This window comes from Balearica regulorum, chromosome 1, assembly GCF_011004875.1.
Source record: "Balearica regulorum gibbericeps isolate bBalReg1 chromosome 1, bBalReg1.pri, whole genome shotgun sequence".
Lineage (NCBI taxonomy): Eukaryota > Metazoa > Chordata > Aves > Gruiformes > Gruidae > Balearica > Balearica regulorum.
This window is the reverse complement of record NC_046184.1, coordinates 213,390,315-213,407,922: the sequence shown is the minus strand read 5'-3', so window position 1 is coordinate 213,407,922 and position 17,608 is coordinate 213,390,315. Positions and strand designations below refer to the sequence as shown.

At 40.5% G+C, this 17,608-nt stretch overlaps 1 long non-coding RNA gene across 1 annotated transcript; it reads left to right on the top strand.

The window, feature by feature from the left end:
* The first annotated feature begins 256 nt into the window (after positions 1-256).
* LOC142600187 (uncharacterized) lies at positions 257-14,950 on the top strand. Its single transcript, XR_012833636.1, has 3 exons — positions 257-386; positions 14,554-14,678; positions 14,767-14,950. It is a non-coding gene; the product is annotated as an uncharacterized LOC142600187 (long non-coding RNA).
* Positions 14,951-17,608: the final 2,658 nt, after the last annotated feature.

Here is a 17,608-nt window from a genome sequence, read left to right as displayed (position 1 = left end):
TTGGGCACATACTAGATCTTGTAATCTCTATTTGTTTTTTTGTCTTTCTCATAATTAAATTTATAGCCAACTCAGCATTCTGGGACTGATGCTTTTCTTCTAATGGGAGAAGCAGCAAAATGGTACCCAGAATTATGCTAAGGGTAGTTTAAGTTGTATACTGACACTGGAGCTGGAACAAACCCAGTCATAAAGTGCTTGCAAATTTTCAGCGCTACCAGAAATTTCACATTCCCACCATTGTTTCCTAGGAAGCTACTTCATCCTAAACCCTCCTTCCGTGTGTAGAGGAATAAACAAAGGCTGCTGTCCATGAAATCCCATAGCTGGGAGCCATAGCCTGAGCAAAACGAACAACCTTTCTTGCTTCCAAATGTGAAAGATAGGTCCCATTCAGTAACTGCCACCACTACAGAAACTTCTAACTCTTGTGAAATAATTAATTTCAGCTTGCTCCAATGGTGGGTTATTAATGTAGAGTGTTCTATGCAAGTATAAAAAATGAGATCTGTCTCTCTTGTTTGGAAACAAAATCCAGCTTAACGAACAATTAATTGCACCTTCATCAGCCCTGTCAAAACTGAAGGACAGGCATGAGTTCGAACCACTCACGAACAATGTGTTATATATGTGAGATATTTTATAGAGTATTAGTGTAAGCTCTGTGTAGAAAGGAGGATTTTCTGAATGAAGTTAGTGAAATGATTATTTAGGTGGTGTCTCAATGGTGAAAGGCATTACTGCTGAACATATAAACAACATTCAGTAAACTATGTTCTATACTAGGCAACAGCAGAGCCCATTTGGAAGTAACCTTATTTTCTGCTGTATAGATCACCCAAGTCTATAAGAAATTGGGTCTAGAGACAGTTCTTCTAATGAACTGAGACTGTAATTGGTTAAATATACTAACTTAGTACCTTTCCCAAGAAATCTAACCACATAAAATGTTAAAGGCAACAGGAAAATAACACACTCCTCATTGTAAATGAACGAACAAAAAGGCAGTCTCCAACTACCCTTTGACCAAGGAATCACAACACAGATTATATTTCCCAACTGAATCGCTTAACACAAAAGCTCAGTGTGACCATCTTCTTGTTTACTCCATGTTTCCCTCGGGAAAATGAAGGACAATAAATAGTGATGTGACCCAAATGGTAAGAAAGTTCAGCTAACAGATTTACCTTGTTTTGTTTCTCCCCATCCCACCCATTTCTGGGCTCAAGAAGAACACCAATAAATGAAATAATTTGTGACCTTGATTGAAATACTGACATTAAGCCGAATAATTTTGTGTTTATTTGTGTAATTTTTGCTTTTGGAATTAACTAATTGCTAACCAATACAGCACAGAGAAGCTTGCAATTACAAAAGTATCTAAAGACTAAGAATTTGTTCGTGTTTGGAGTTGTATGTATAGGCAGATAGATACAATTTCTTTTATGAAAACAATACAAGTGGAAGGTCTAAATTCCACATATGGCAGGCCTCAATCACGGACATGGACCTCTCCTATAGCCCTGTTGATAATCTCCATCAGCAGCAGTTTTAGCTATTCATAACTCTATAGAGCCAGCGATCTGAGTCACTGCTCCATCTGTACCATCCTTGTGGAAATGTCAGTGGCAGATGCTGCTAGTTAAACAGGATTTAAGTTAAAGGAGTCAGAACAAGATATCAAAATACTCGACAGGGATTTCAGCTGGCTCCTTCTCTCCTTGGAGTATTGTCTTTTGGAGTTACCCCAGAATAGTTTTACTTATGTCACCTGTGGGAAACACAAAGCTCCTGTCAGTCCTGGTAGGATAAAAGGTTGACACTTAGAGAAACTTGTACACTTGCTGATCTATACCCTGCATTAGAGCTTCAGTCATTGCAAATCAAACATGAAACATATCTGGTGGGAATGATACAACCTCCTCCAACACTTGCAAAGGGACTCCTAGAGAAAAGAGATGGCTCTTTTCGGACAGAATCACTGCAGAGCGGTAACACTGCCTTGCGAGCAAACCTGGGGGAGAACATAGCCTCTGGGCCTGTGGCACTGGATAGCACTGGGGACATCCCCATTGTCTCAGTGCAGCATCCTCCACTAAACAACCCCTCTGAATTTCCTCTAACAGTATTGGGATGCAGTAAGGGTATTTTGCTGTTGCTGCGGGAAAGAAGGACATCATTGTTTTATACTTGCTTTTGCAGGTTTGAGTCAAGCTAAGCTAGCCATAAATTTGACCTGAAATCCTTAAATATCTTAATTTATATAAAAGTTGACGGAAAGGAAGAATAAGAAATGCTGAAACAGTTATTTCTTGCATTTCCCAGGATAAAATAGGTTTACTTTGTAGGAGGTTTGGTTTGCAGTAGGATATAGGCACCCTTCACAGGAAAGGAGCTGATGGTCATTATGCCTTTTCCTATGAATCCCATAGGAAAGAGCACTCTCCTAGGAGAAAGAAAGAAAATTACTTAAATATGTAAACTGGAGAAGTACCCTAATATTGGGCTATAGGATTTAAAAGGAAAAGGAAGGATACCACCACCTATCTCATTATTGATTTTGTTTCAGTCTCTTTATGAATCTAACTTCTTGTAAAAAAAGAGATCTTGTAAAGCTACCTCCTTTTTTCTTTTTTTTTTTTTTTTTTCAATTCTCCTCTCCCATAGTTTTTTAAACATTTTATTTGACATGTTCCAGAATTAAATATTCTTGGGAATCATTTTCACAGTATAAGGTAGGAAACATGCATGGAAGACTTTAAGTTAGACTCCACCTCCTCCTAGTTAGGACTCTATTCATCCAGAGACTGGAAACACAAAGTCAGATCCCCTTTCATCTCATGAGGTGGAACAGACATTTCTAGTCTCCAGGAGAAGATCCTAACCACCACCTATGTGGTGTTTTTCTCTGTCATTCTTCTCTGCTGAGGCTGCTCCAGCTTGTCAAAATGAGATCTCAATATTCAGAGGAACAGCAAGTAGAATCCAGAAAAATCTACTCTTGCAGGCATGTCATACATCAGGGCAAAAAACTCAATCTCTTTTCTGCTGAACCAGTAAATATTAAACTAGTCTAGCTCTGTATTCCCAGGTTGTTTTAAACTATATTTGTTGAGCAATGCCTACATGAAGAAGACTTCTTCTGAGGAAAATTTTAAGGAACTTCCCATAGCCACCAGAAAACAAACAAACAAACAAACAAACAAACAAACAAAACCCAAAATCCAACACAACCACCCATAATATCACTCTTCTGGATTTTACTGCTGACCACATTCTGAATGTACATATTCATTCTTGCATTAAAGTCTATAGTCAGAGTTCCACACTGCAGGTAAGCTATTATAATTAGCTTTCCCATTGCTGATAGCAATTGTTGGATCACCAGGATTTTCAGTTCACACATATGCTTAAAGAGATTGAAATTTCTTTAGAGTCCAGAAGCTTTTTGTACAGCCACACAGATGCTAGAGTTGTTGTTACAGCTCTTTGAGCAAGATACAGATGCCTGGATGGGATATTCCCTGAACACAGTCAGCATGAATTAGCACAAGACTGGGAGTCAAGAACTATATGTTCCTGAAGAGGTTATTTAAAATCTTTGTATTGTTTTCCCATCTGGAAAAGTGTCTTCCTAGTTACAAAGTTGTTTCTTTTGAAAGTGTTAAGCACTGATCTAGAAAGCACTTTAGGTTTCTTTACTTTTAATGAATTCTCTTTCACCTTTATAATACCTAAACACTCTGCACCTTTCTTTCTGGTGCTAACCCTGGCTCTTTTAAACCTGCAGCGCTTTAAAACTATGGACAAGATTCTTCTAAGAAAAAGGATTTTCAGAAAGTGGTATTAATAAGATACTTGTAGGAATTCATTATTTCTTCAACTATACATCAGTTACTTGTGTTTCAGAGTGATAAGATGTATTTTCACTGATATTCCCTTGGTATTACTCGATGTTTTATCTACTGAAAGTGCTGCAAGCCAGACCTCTCCAGAAAGAGAGCTGAAAAATGTCAGGTTATTTATATTATGATGAATGTAACAAGGATCTTTTCTCTCCTAAATGTAAGTACATGATTCCCCTCACTAATAGAAATTACACATCAAGGAGCAGAACACAATCTTGTAACATTAATATGATCTTATATAAACAGATTTTACCTGTAAAAAATCCCTAAAGTTTTACACAATCCCCATATCATTTATTCAATAGCCATTACTGATAGACCAGACAGGAAGAGCAGGCAATATTTTATTACTCCTAGTTGGATTTGACAAGGATATCAGAGCTCACAGCTTTACCCTTTTTTATGAAGTGCTTAGTTCATAGAAATTATATGTAAAATCATTCCAACAGGGTTATAATTACTGTCCTTTGCTTCTAATTGTAAAGAAAAATACTAGCCTGGAAAAGGTTGGCTACTTTAAAATATTATTTAGAAGGTCTCCCTTCCAAGGGGAAGAAGTGAGAAAATCACACCTGTGCACATTCACGTTATTGTTAGTGATTCTTTCATTTGTTTATCGAAATGGAACAGTTTGGAGAGGAAAGATTTAGGATTTCTCCTGGATTTCTCAATGTAGCATAGCTCAATGGGCAGGATGCTCTGTTGCAAGGCAGGACTTAGGGTGCCAAAGAGCTCAGAAGAGCCTCGAACCTGCAAGTTTGCACATGAGCCTAAGTACCTTTAACACAAGTTATCGTGCAAAGGCAGAGCTCCTCTTACAACGGTCTCCTAAGCACGCTCTGTTCAGAACTCTGAGCATCAACGCTGCACCACATCCTTCAGCTGAAACACGTGTTCTTGTTCATCCTAATGTGACTGAGATGGGGTATGAGGTGCTCGGCAGTATGAAGCAGAATACAGAAAAGAGAAGTGTCTGTAAGCTTTACAGGACTCCAGGTTTAAGGGCAATTCAACTGCCATTATTAGGAGTTTTGACACTTACTCTTCTAAAATGAAAGTTAGGCAAGACTCGCTCACAAAAGTATTTTTGTGGATCAAGCCACAACTGCTCAAAGCTGGATTTTCACCTCAAAGAGGGACAAGAGACAGAGGTTGTGGAGGTGAAAATAAATAAATACTTGTCTGATTTAGCTGATCTTACAGGGAAAAGACAGTGCTTGATACGGTCTTATAGAGGTCCAGGGAGTGGATATTTTTAAAGCCAGTACAAATACCTGCATTGCCTTGACTATGGTCTAGAGATTTCTGCTTCAGCAACTGAAGACCAGCCAGCTGTTAATTCAAAGTTAATTCAAACATCCAGAGCCCTGACTGTTTACTGAAAGGGGTCTGAAGCATTTGGAGCAGGACTGAGATTCTTCTTACAATGCGACACGCACTACACTTAACAGCTGTGTCACATAGGCTTAGATTCGTCTCGGAAAAGATCAGAGGAAGCCATGTTTCTCTGTGTCCCAAATTATAGAAATGTCACTTTTGCACTGGAGCCTTATGTTTAAACATGAATAGAAACCAAATAAAATTAAAAAAAAAAAAAAAAAAAGAGGAAAAAGCTAGAAGAAAAACACCAGTTGGTTTAGATTTTAATATTTTTTTTTTTGCTTATAATTGTGGATGTCTTTTCAAATACCATTTATAATATCATTGGCTATTTACAGTGCTTTCTGAGTGAATTAAAATTTTGGTTTAATTGTACTTGCTTTGCAAATTAACAATTGTAGTTGACATTTGCAAATTTATGGCTATTTGTACAGTGACTTACTTATAAAATAGCCCTGTGGTTTATGTGACATTTTGCTATAGCCTTGATCGTTTAAGAGGGCTTTTGTGCCTGAAAGCTTGTCAGATTTTTCCCAAACATACCAGTCAGTTTAATAAAGGATCACATAATTATTTTTTTTAGATAAGTTGAGGTTGAAGAGACCTCTGAAGATCATCTAGTCCCACCCAGCACACAAAGCAGGGACAGCTAGAGCAGGTTGCTCAGGGCTGCGTGCAGTCGGGTTTTGAGTATCTCCAGGAATGGAGGCTTCAAAATTTCTTTGGGAAACTTGTTCCCATGTTTTACAACTCCAACAGTAAAAAAGTTTCTTTCTTATGTTTAATGGAAGTTTCCTGTGTCTCAGTTTGTGCCCATTGATTCTTGTCCTGTCACTGGACCCCACTGAGAAGAGTCTGGCTCTGTCTTTGTTACTCCCTCTATTAGGTGTTTATACGGATTTATAAGATCCTCCTGACCCATTTTTTCTCCAGGCTGAACAGCCCCAGCTTTCTCAACCTCTCTTTGTATGTCAGATGTTCCAGTCCCTTAATATCCTTCAGGTCCTTGGCTGGCCTCACTGCAGATGTGTCTCACCAGGGTTGAGCAGAGGGGAAGGATCATCTCCCTTGAACTGCCAGCAATACTCTGCCTAATGCAGCCCAGGAGGCTGCTGACTTTCTTAACCATGGGTGCAACATGGACAACTTGGTGTTCTCCTGGACCCCAATGTCCTCCTCTACACAACTGTAGGTGCTTCAGAGAGGCACCCAATCATGCTGATCTCACAGATGTTTGAAACTTCTCCATCATGCTGTCCTCTCTGCATATGTGCATGTGCTTGAAATGGGCCTCCTTCAGCCCCATTTTGCTGATGACAAAGTTTCCCTCATCCACATCACTCTTCACCCTTTGCTTTGCAACCCAATCCATCGTTTCTTCCCTTGACTGTTCATCATCTCCCTCCCTTGTTGTTCCTAGCTTAACCCACCTTCACCATCATGGCAAGACTGTGGGCAAAGTCTTATTAAGGTGGGTCCCTCCTTAGCTTTCCTCTGCTCTAACTACAACGCTGGGCCTACAATTCAAAGAATATTTTCTTAAAAGACAAACCTCAAACAATGCTGAAGCAGAAGCTAATCTGAGGCTCTAGAGGATGGGGTCGTAATAGTTATGCATAACTGATGGGAATTCAGTAGGAGGGATTTTTAATGAATCCGTAAATTCCAGGAGTAATACTCTGCCTGAAGAATGGCAAACATAATGGGATACACAAAAAGGGAAAATAAAGGTGATATCTGCAATTACAGGACTCTAAATTTGACTTCAATGCTTTTTTAAAGTATTATAACAGTTCTTGAAAGAAAGAATAATTAAGGACACGGAAAGAATAATTAAGGACACAGAGACAAAGGAAAGTGAGTAAATTACCCACTTAGTTTTACCAAAGGTGTCAACCTACCCTAATACCTGTATTTTTTTAAGCACTGATATCTGAGATGCAGTGTATTTAGTACATTTAGATTTGAAAAAGGGGAGGGGAAAAAAAAAAAAGTACAATCCCAAACACTCGATATGGTTTCCCACAGGAAATTACTGCTCAATGAGGAGATGATGCCATTAATACAAGATTAGTAAGCCAATAAAGAGCTGGCTAAAGAAGAGGCTGTAATATCTTATATTAAAAGGGGTGAATCAGACTGCAGAAGGACTGCTACTTGTGTTCTTCAGTCATCAGTCTGAGACTGGTTCCACTTAATTTACCAATGACCTAGAGATAAGAAGTAGGTAGGTTTTCATCAAAATTTTTGGCTGGCAAAATTGAAAGACACTACCAATATTAGGGAGGACTGAATCATCATTTAAAGAAAAAATCATGAAATCTGCTGAAAACACTAGCTATATGTTGACATTTAAGAATGAAGGTAGAAAAGTTGTTAACTTTGATATAAACAGAGAAGACTCTTGAAGGCAAAAGATAAACCACCTGTAGGTTGGTGTCCTGCCCTGTTCTTGTCCTGTCCCCATCCCCATGGATGTGCCTGATGCCTACAGCTGGGGATGAGCACAGCTTGTCCCCGGCTTCCTTCCTCCTGACTGGAGTGTGGCGGGACAGACTCTGGCTGTGAGTCCCTGCCCTGTCCCCATCACATCCCCCAGGAAGCCACTGGCCCTCGTTGCACCCTGATGTTGACTTGTAGCATTGCACGTAATTCTGGTCCATTATGACCATTACATCAGCTTTGTCAGTAACCTGTATGTTTACATCTTTTTGTAAGTTTTGTTAGTTCCTAAGCATGCAAAATTACAACAAATTTTATATCCTTTGTTCCTTGGAGCTGATTTCAGAATAAAATATGTCTGCAATAACAGTTAAAGTTGTTTTTTTTTTTTTGTTTGGTGGGGTTTTTTGGTTTGGTTTTTTTTGTTGTTCTTGTTGTTGTTGTTGGTTTTGGGGGCTTTTGTTTTGTTTTGTTTTGTTTTGTTTTTAATACATTCAGGTTTTAGTTGTCTTCCCTTCCCATTCCTTTTCTGAAATGGTAAAGGCTAAGGATGCATTTTAAAATTCTTAGCCTGATCAAAATCTAGAGTCCAACAGTTGTGGTTCTAACAAAATAAGAGTGAAATATCACAAATCTTGAGATAAGAACCATAGGAATTGGTCAAATAACATTAATCTGAGACCTTATCCTCCAATCCAATGGCTCAGTCTCACCTAGTACAGCACTGGAATGTGTGCATAAACCAGGGAATAACATTTGTTCTATAGGTGATAATATCAGGGTCTTACCTGAAATTTATAAATTTGGATATAGAATCAGGTTCAACCTCTGAAGAAAAGTGAGATTAACTTTTAAATTACTATACAAGTAGACCATGTAAGAAAAGCTGTCAATTTATACATCTGAAGGCATCAGAGGGAAAATTTGCACAACTTTCCATTTTACATTCTAGGCAAAAATAAGAAAGGTCAGGTATGGAAGATCCAAATCACCTTGATATTTCAGCCAGTTTTCATGAGCATCTCATCCAATTTTTATACTCAAGATATTTCAATAATATCAGATGCCTACCCTATGGAATCATTTTGAGCTGTTTCTTGCTTTTTCCTTGGTTCACAACTCATTCTCGTTTCCACTAGGGATCAGAATGTATGTTGATAATGAAGGCTGTTTGTTAAAACCACAAGTAAAGGTGTGCACCAGTGAAAATTATGTAAATGTCTTACAGTTTGAATACTCATCCTCTAAAACCTGCTTTGCATATGCCAAACTCATTTCACCTCTGAAGAATCATTGTATTTTAATCAAACTTCACTCCTCAATCCTCAGTTAGATTTGAACCATGAAACTAAGCTGCAAGGCTTTGTATCTTGCATTAAACCCCAAGACATATCCAGTCCAAAGCATTCTCTCCTGTCAAAGCATGGAATTTTGTAATGGGATCAGGAAATGGCATGACAATCTTTATTCACAAGTCAAATTTGGCATTCAAATGCCTAGAAGAGGCTATATAACACAACTCCATGCTGCACTGGTTTAACCTTTGTGTTACTCCGTGTGTCGATCTTTTTCTTCTTCATTTACACCTCTCAAGTCAGAGAGGCTGAAGAGCTAGGAAGGGTGCACAAATCAACTTAGAGAGCCCTGAAATGTCAGCTTTGCATGCTTGCCCATTACCTTCTGCAAAATATACAAGGAATTTAAATTGTGGCACCTAATTCTAATGAAGATTGCAATGCAAAGATGAAATGAACAATATGAATTTGTTCTCATGACAAGGATAATAATGAGAGTAGAAAACAGCACAAATACCCTGTAGAGTCATTACAATTTTAAATCTCCAATCTCATGGTCTGCATAAGGTGTATTAGTGGTAGGCATGGTATTTTATATCATCAAGTCCATTTAATTTGCTTTAGAATATAAATCCACAAATCAGGATTTAATTCAAATTCTGAAGGAATTCTTGACTCTTGATTATAATTTCAATTACCTGCATTTCCTAACTGTTGATTTGTACTTATTGCTATCAAGTTCTTTGCTTTTCTATTCATTACATATAATTGCTACTTTCACTTTTTCTCTTATCATTATGTTTTTAGCCTGAATTTCTACAAAAAAAAGCTTCAGTAATCACTCTGTGATTGTGTGTTTGTTGTGGATGGGATATGTTTCAGCATCTCCTAGGAAAAAAAATATAGTTTTAACCATTGGTCATTCTGAAATAAATTTGACATATACATAAAGGTTTCAGTGTTACTAAGTCCCCATAAGTTTTATGAAATAGGAATTTGCATAGAAACTAGGACCTCATTAAGAAATGAACAGCTTTGTAAGTTAATTTCTTATTAGATACCAGAAAATCTCCTTTGGACAATATTTTTCTGAATGACCTGAGAGAAAAGCTTCTATCAGAGATGAGGCTTTAGGCAACGTGGTCTAGTGGAGGGTGTCCCTGCCCGCAGCAGGGGGGTTGGAACTAGATGGACTTTGAGGTCCCTTCCAACCCAAACCATTATGTGATTCTATGATTCTATGATTCTATGATGACACAGTATCTGATAAAATGTCCTAGAGAAGCCTAGTTTCATAAGGTCAACTTCTTTTAGATGAAGAAAACTTCTTCTGGAACTGCTGTGGTGTCTTGACCCTGGCTGGGGGCCAGGTGCCCACCAGAGCCGCTCTACCACTGTCCATCCTTCACTGGACAGGGGAGAAAAAGTATAACAAAAAGCTTGTGGGTCGAGATAAGGACAGGGAGAGATCACTCACTAATTATCATCACGAGCAAAACAGACTGAACTTAGAGAGGGAATTCATCTAACTTCTAACTATTATTTATAGAGTAGAGGAATGAGAAATAAAATCAAATCTTAAAACACCTCCCCCCACCCCTCCCATCTTCCCGGGCTCAACTTCACTCCCGGCTTCAACCTCCGCCCCCCCCAGCGGCACAGGGGGACGGGGAGTGGGGGTTACGGTCAGTTCATCACGCGGTGTTTCTGCCGCTTCTTCATCCTCAGGGGGAGGACTCCTCTCATCGTTCCCCTGCTCCGGCGTGGGGTCCCTCTCACGGGAGACAGTCCTTCACGGCCTTCTCCAACGTGAGTCTCCTCCACGGGGTGCAGACCTTCAGGAGCAAACTGCTCCAGCGTGGGTCCCCCACGGGGTCACAAGTCCTGTCAGCAAACCTGCTCCGGCGTGGGCTCCTCTCTCCACGGATCCACAGGTCCTGCCAGGAGCTTGCTCCAGCGTGGGCTTCCCACGAGGTCACAGCCTCCTTCAGGTGTCTCCACCTGCTCCGGCCTGGGGTCCTCCACGGGCTGCAGGTGGAATCGCTACACCCCTCATCCTCCCTCCATGGGCTGCAGGGGGACAGCCTGCTTCACCATGGTCTTCACCACGGGCTGCAGGGGGATCTCTGCTCTGGCGCCTGGAGCACCTCCTGCCCCTCCTTCTGCACTGACCTGGGTGTCTGCAGATGTTCTTACATCTTCTCACTCCTCTCTCTGGCTGCAAAAGCTCTCTCCTACTGTTTTTCTCCTTCTTAAATATGTTATCCCAGAGGCGCTGATTGGCTTGGCCTTGGCCAGCGGCGGGTCCGTCTTGGAGCCGGCTGGCATTGGCTCTGTCAGACACAGGGGAAGCTTCTAGCAGCTTCTCACAGAAGCCACCCCTGTAGCCCTCCCCCCGCTACCAAAACCTTGCTATGCAAAACCAACACAACTGCAAAAACTGAGGGATTTTTTGTAGTGTATATAAGAGAAAAATTTTCAATATAGCTTCCACATTTTAGAAAAAGTTTTATCTTGTCTAGTTCTATCCTATATCATACCATGACAGCTACCACTGTAGCTTTGGAGCCAGAGACCATCTCCAGATATATTCTAACAGAAACTTCTTAGTGCATATTGAACATTTTAAAATAGAACAGCCTGTATATCTGCATTTTTCAGACTGCAAGAGCAGCTTACAAATCCTAAATTTCACTGCATGCCCTTGTATTGGGTTTACGTGACAATTTTTGTTAATGAAAGGATTTGCAGGGGTGGCCTCTGAGAGAAGAGTCCAGGAGCTGTCCCCTTGTCAGACAAAGCCAGTTCCTGCCAGCTCCAAGACAGACGGACCACTGCCCAGAGCTGAGCCTATCAACACCTGGTGGCACCTTTGTGATAACGTATTGAAGAAAGGATAAAACATGCCGTGCGACATCTGTGAAAAAATGTGAGAGAAACAACCATGTGGATGCCAGGGTAAGTGCAGAAGGAGGGGCAGGAGGTGCTCCAGGCACTGGAACAGAGATTCCCCTGCAACCAGTGGAGAAGAACATGGTGAGGCAGGCTGTCCCCCTGCAGCCCATGGAGGTCCATGGTGGAGCAGATATCCACACTGCAACCCATGGAGGACCCCAAACCAGAGTAGGTAGATATGCCCTGAAGGACACTGCAGCCTGTGGAGAGTAGTCCATACAGGAGCAGGTTTTCTGGAAAGAACTCCAACCCATGGGGGACTCATGCTGGAGCAGTCTGTTCCTGAAGCACTGGAACAGTCCTTTTCTCTGGAAAGGACCCATGCCAGAGCAGTTCTTGAACTGCAGCCTGTGGGAAGGTCCCAAGCTGGAGAAGTTCATGGAGGACTGTATCTCCTGGGAGGGACCCCATGCTGGAGTAGGGGAAGAGCATGAGGAGGAAAAGGCTGAGATGAAAAGTTATGGACTGACTGCAATGCCTACTCCTCATCCTTCTGTGCCACTTGGAGGGGAGGAGGTAGAGGCAAAAGTGAGCCAGGGTAGGACAGGGATTGGGGGGGAAGGTGGTTTTGGTTTTGTTTTTATTTCCTGCTATCCTACTCTGTTATTTATTGGCAATAAGTTAAATTAATCTTCCCCAAATCAAGGTTTTTTGTCTGTCTTGGTAATTGGTGAGCAATCTCAAGGTTCTTATTTTTACCCACAGTCTTTCTCATGTTATTTTTTCCCCATGTCCTGCTAAGGAAGGGGAGTGAGACAGCAGCTTGGTAGGCTCCAGGCAGCCAGCCAAGGTTAACCCACCACAATCCTTCTCTAGCATGGTCAATCATCTGGTAGAAATTCTGTTTTCTAGAAATTGTTCATACACACCCAAAATGACAAATTATAAAACACCCCAGTCAGCCCTGAAATAGTCAGGTTTATACCCTTCCCATCCCTACTCCCAACAATCTTGTAAAATCTTATGTTTAAACATATATACGAAGTGCTTGCACCTTTTTAATAAAGGCTTCTCAAAGTAGAGACTAATTTTGTTTATGTACTGTGGTTCTATATATGTAGTAACAAACACAATTAAAGTGCTGAACTCTTCAATTCTAATAGATAAAACTAAAGATTCAATACATGTAATTAAGCCAAGTCCTTCTATAGGCATTTCTATAAGTGCTCATCCAACCCTAGTATCTTTGACTTGTTGCTACAAACTCAGTATATTCTGCATTGACCAGGGGGAGGAATTGCATTTGACCACATCAGCATGGCACAACAGGAGATAGTAAATCTCGGAGATAGGATATTTACTCTGTTACACAAGAGAGCATCACTACATTACTTTACATTGAACAAGTCTAGCAGCATCAGACAGGAAAGGACTTCCCGAGCCACCAAATCCATTTTTTCTGCCATTATCACAGATAACGGGATCCCATAGTTTTGTGGTTGGTGGGTTTTTGTTGTTGGTTGGTTTGTGTTGTTTTTTAAGTTTTTCACAATCCATCCTTAGGCTAGTAAAATTTTTGCTTCCACTGCTTTAAACAAAATTCATTCCTACTGAATCAATGATAGTGCTGCCACTGACTTCTTCAGTGGATCGCTTCTAGGTTCAGAAACGCATGGAGAAGTAATAGGAAGAGTGAGGTAGGAAAAATGTTATTTATTACTGCAAAACCATTTCAAAAATAACCAATAAATATAAATGGAACTTCATGAACACATAAAAAATGAACAGATGAATTGAAAAGAAATGTCAAATCTATTTTTATATTATTGTTCCTAGTAATATGGAGAAAAGGAAGAGAAAAGGCGCAAAATGGTATTTGAACAGAATTATTTTTCACATATTCTTAAAATCTTAACCAAAGCAGACACAAAGTAAGCTTCAGAATTACCATAACGAAGTTTACTTCTTTTGTCAACTATAATTACGATCCTAACCCTGAACTCGGAAGAGAAACGAATACAGAAGAAAGAGACCTAGAATCTATAATAAGAGAGATTTTAAACATAAAACATGATATTGTTTAAGCACCTCGTTTGAAGGTGATACTTGATCACATTCAGAAATGCAATCACTTCCTTACTTGGAAACTGATAATGATCTTTGCTCAGCAAGCTGTACCTCAGGAAGAAATAGGAATTATAAATTACTTTACTCTCATGACTCAAGAAGAATAAAATATATAGTATACCTATTGGTTGGTAAGAGTTCCCTGTGGATAAAGTGACTGAATCTTTTTCATGGTATTCTTTCTCTCATAGAAATTCAAGTTCTGACTCTGAAATAATATTGTAGCTCCTAAGGTGGTCTGGATTCATATTTATTAGCTGAATAGCAGGCTTCAAACATTCTTCAGAAGCTTTCCTTGGGGTTTTTTGGGGTGGCTTTCTCCCCCCGCCCCCTTCAGTTGTTTTTGCTTTGTTATTAATTAAAAGAGAGGCTTCTAACTTAAAGCCAAATATCAACAGTTCTACAGAGCATTAATCTAATCTGTGTAGGTACCCTGGAAGTTTGCAAGTTCCTCACCCTATCACCATTCTCATGATATATGGAAATAAGATAACTCTTTTTCAGAGATAAGGAACTGATAGAGAGAACAGCATCTAAAAATCTGTCTGCCCAGATGTCCCATGGCGGACCCACGCTGGAGCAGTTTGCTCCTGAAGGTCTGCACCCCATGGGAGAGATCCACGCTGGAGCAGTTTGTGAAGGACTGTAGCCCTGGGAAGGACTCACGTTGGAGAAGGTCGTGAAGGACTGTCTCCCGTGAGAGGGACCCCACGCTGGAGCAGGGAACGATGAGAGGAGTCCTCCCCCTGAGGATGAAGAAGCGGCAGAAACACCGCGTGATGAACTGACTGTAACCCCCACTCCCCGTCCCCCTGTGCCGCTGGGGGGGCGGAGGTTGAAGCCGGGAGTGAAGTTGAGCCTGGGAAGATGGGAGGGGTGGGGGGAGGTGTTTTAAGATTTGATTTTATTTCTCATTCCTCTACTCTATAAATAATAGTTAGAAGTTAGATGAATTCCCTCTCTAAGTTTGGTCTGTTTTGCTCGTGATGATAATTAGTGAGTGATCTCTCCCTGTCCTTATCTTGACCCACAAGCTTTTTGTTATACTTTTTCTCCCCTGTCCAGTGAAGGATGGACAGTGGTAGAGCGGCTCTGGTGGGCACCTGGCCCCCAGCCAGGGTCAAGACACCACAATGAGATTACTGTAGTAAGCAGTGTGCTTCAGTCACTTGTTGCAGCCTTTGCAAGCAAGTGCAATTCGTGGGTGCATGGAGGCTATTCTAACTGGGGGAATGTAACCGGCACACCTTGGAGGGTACAAAAATGCGTTTAAACTACCCTCCTCTTATCTACACTAGGTTGTTGGGTTTTTTTTCCCTCAAGCTTGCAATAAACAAAACCAGCCCTGCTTACCTCTTACTTTTACCCATTAGACCCAAGTAAAATATCTAATTTAAGGTGAGTGAGAGAGAATGAGGCCCACTATAAGCTCCATAATTTCACAGAAACCCAAGCAAAGTGTAATTTAGTGCAAAACTAGGCCTTTTACAATTGCAGACCAAGTTTTATACATTTCAAGACCCCAACTCCCTACTGCATTACTCAGCAATACTGCTGTCAAACAGCAGGAGCACAGCTGAGAGTCATTCCCTAGGTGTTGTGTTAGCTCCATAAAACACGCCTTAACGACTCGGTCCCCAACGGTTTCATACACCATGTGCTACAAAGTGGAGACACTGAGGGCCAGCAGGTCAGCATTAATCATTTCCTCACGGACAACATTATGAAGTGGTACCACTGATATTAGTTAAATAGCTCACAGAAATAACCAGTATAAGAGAGGAGTCTCCCCGGAGTTAGACCATGTACTTTAATGGAACCGTCAAATATTTTGTCTGACTCTTTGCTGCCTGGCACCTTGATTAGCCATTTACACATGAGCTTAGGGACTGTAAACAGCCATAAAATCAGACCTCGCCATTCATACAGGGGTGACATTTTATATAAGTAGCTGTAGTGGAAAGAGCTGCAGATTCAGATGTTACGAGCTTATACAATCTTTTCCTTTTACCTACAAGATAACTGGAAGAATAGAGCAGAACAATTTGTGTTTAATCATATCAGAGCCACTGTAGCTCTCTAGTGATTTAACTCCTCCCTTCTAAGCAACCGGTGTTGAACATATGCTAAAACTGCAACATCAGTGATGCCATTCTTAATTGCCTCCTCTGTTACTAAAAAGTCTCTTTATGAGCATTGCTGTGCTGTACGAGGACTCAGACTCTCAAGCCCCATGCTGGGTCATTCCACTACCTGTTTATTACATGTAATTACAGAATGCAACACTGACTTGAAAGTGCTGGAATGCCTTGAAAAGCACAAATATATTGCTTCTCTGTTTTTGAGCACATAGGCAGTAAGCTCTATAATTTTCTTAATTGTCTTAGGCCTTTTTTGTTGTTGTGGTTTCTTTTTCTCCATCAAATGAACATGACTCTCCCACAGAAATAAGAAATGCCAGCTTTATGCTTGAGCTTTCAATTCTCTTACCTGGTAGAAAGCTAGCTGGAAAACACCACGCTTGTGAGAATAAGGGTACAAAAACACACATATATTCCTATATTCGACTTTGTTCAGAGCAAACATAATAAGAAACATAAGAGAATATAATGAGTTAGGCAGGCTTGCCGGGTTTCTAAGAATGTTTCTCTTTTATTTTGAATCAAACATATTTGGATATGTTTAAAAGTACACAAGGGTATGGAGCTGCAAGAGCTCCAGAAGTCTTTTAATGTAAGATCCAGGTTTATACATGTTGGTATGAGACTGTGGGTCTAAAGGTGGATGGAGATGTAATCCTGACAACTTTATGACCTGCTTGCATTTTCATAATAGTGTAAAGGACACTTGGTATACATGATAGCCGACCTCAGAGATCTCTGCACGTGTACCTTTGTTTAGGTGTGTGAATGTGAACACAGCAGATGAATGCTTTCAGTGGAATTCTGTGGGGATATATGGATACATCTGATGGAAGGATACCCCCAACAGGAGTAGTCTGTAAGAGCAGGACCTATATAACAAAGCATCATTTAGACAGGTGAGGAAAGCAAGGAGAGATGAATGTCACAGGACAAGAACAAGTGATTGCTCACTTGTGGAAGGATGAAGTCTTTCAGACTTAAAAAAAAACCCTGGTAAGGAATATAACAGTGTTGGTCTTAAATCAGGCCAATTTTCAACATTTTTTTCTGAGTGTGGAGAGTTCATGTGCACCTGCATGATTTTCTGATACCATTCCTTACTTTCTAGCACAGGTACCAACAAGCCAAATGGAGTCTCTGTGTTCTTTGGTCATCAGTATTTGCCCTCTGGTTGGTAGCAGTGATTGGTTCCTAATGTCATGAGGCAAATCTCAGAGAAGGTCCTTTCAGAAACTAGCAATGCAACAGCATGCACAAAGCTGTCTATCAAGCACTGTCAAAAACCGAAGATAGCAGAAAAAAAATGAGATCCAAAAAAAACCTTTACAAGGACATGGAGCTACATTTCCTTTACACAGATGATACATAGGATATTATTCCAAGAGCAAAAGACTCTTAAAAATGTTGCACTTTAGTA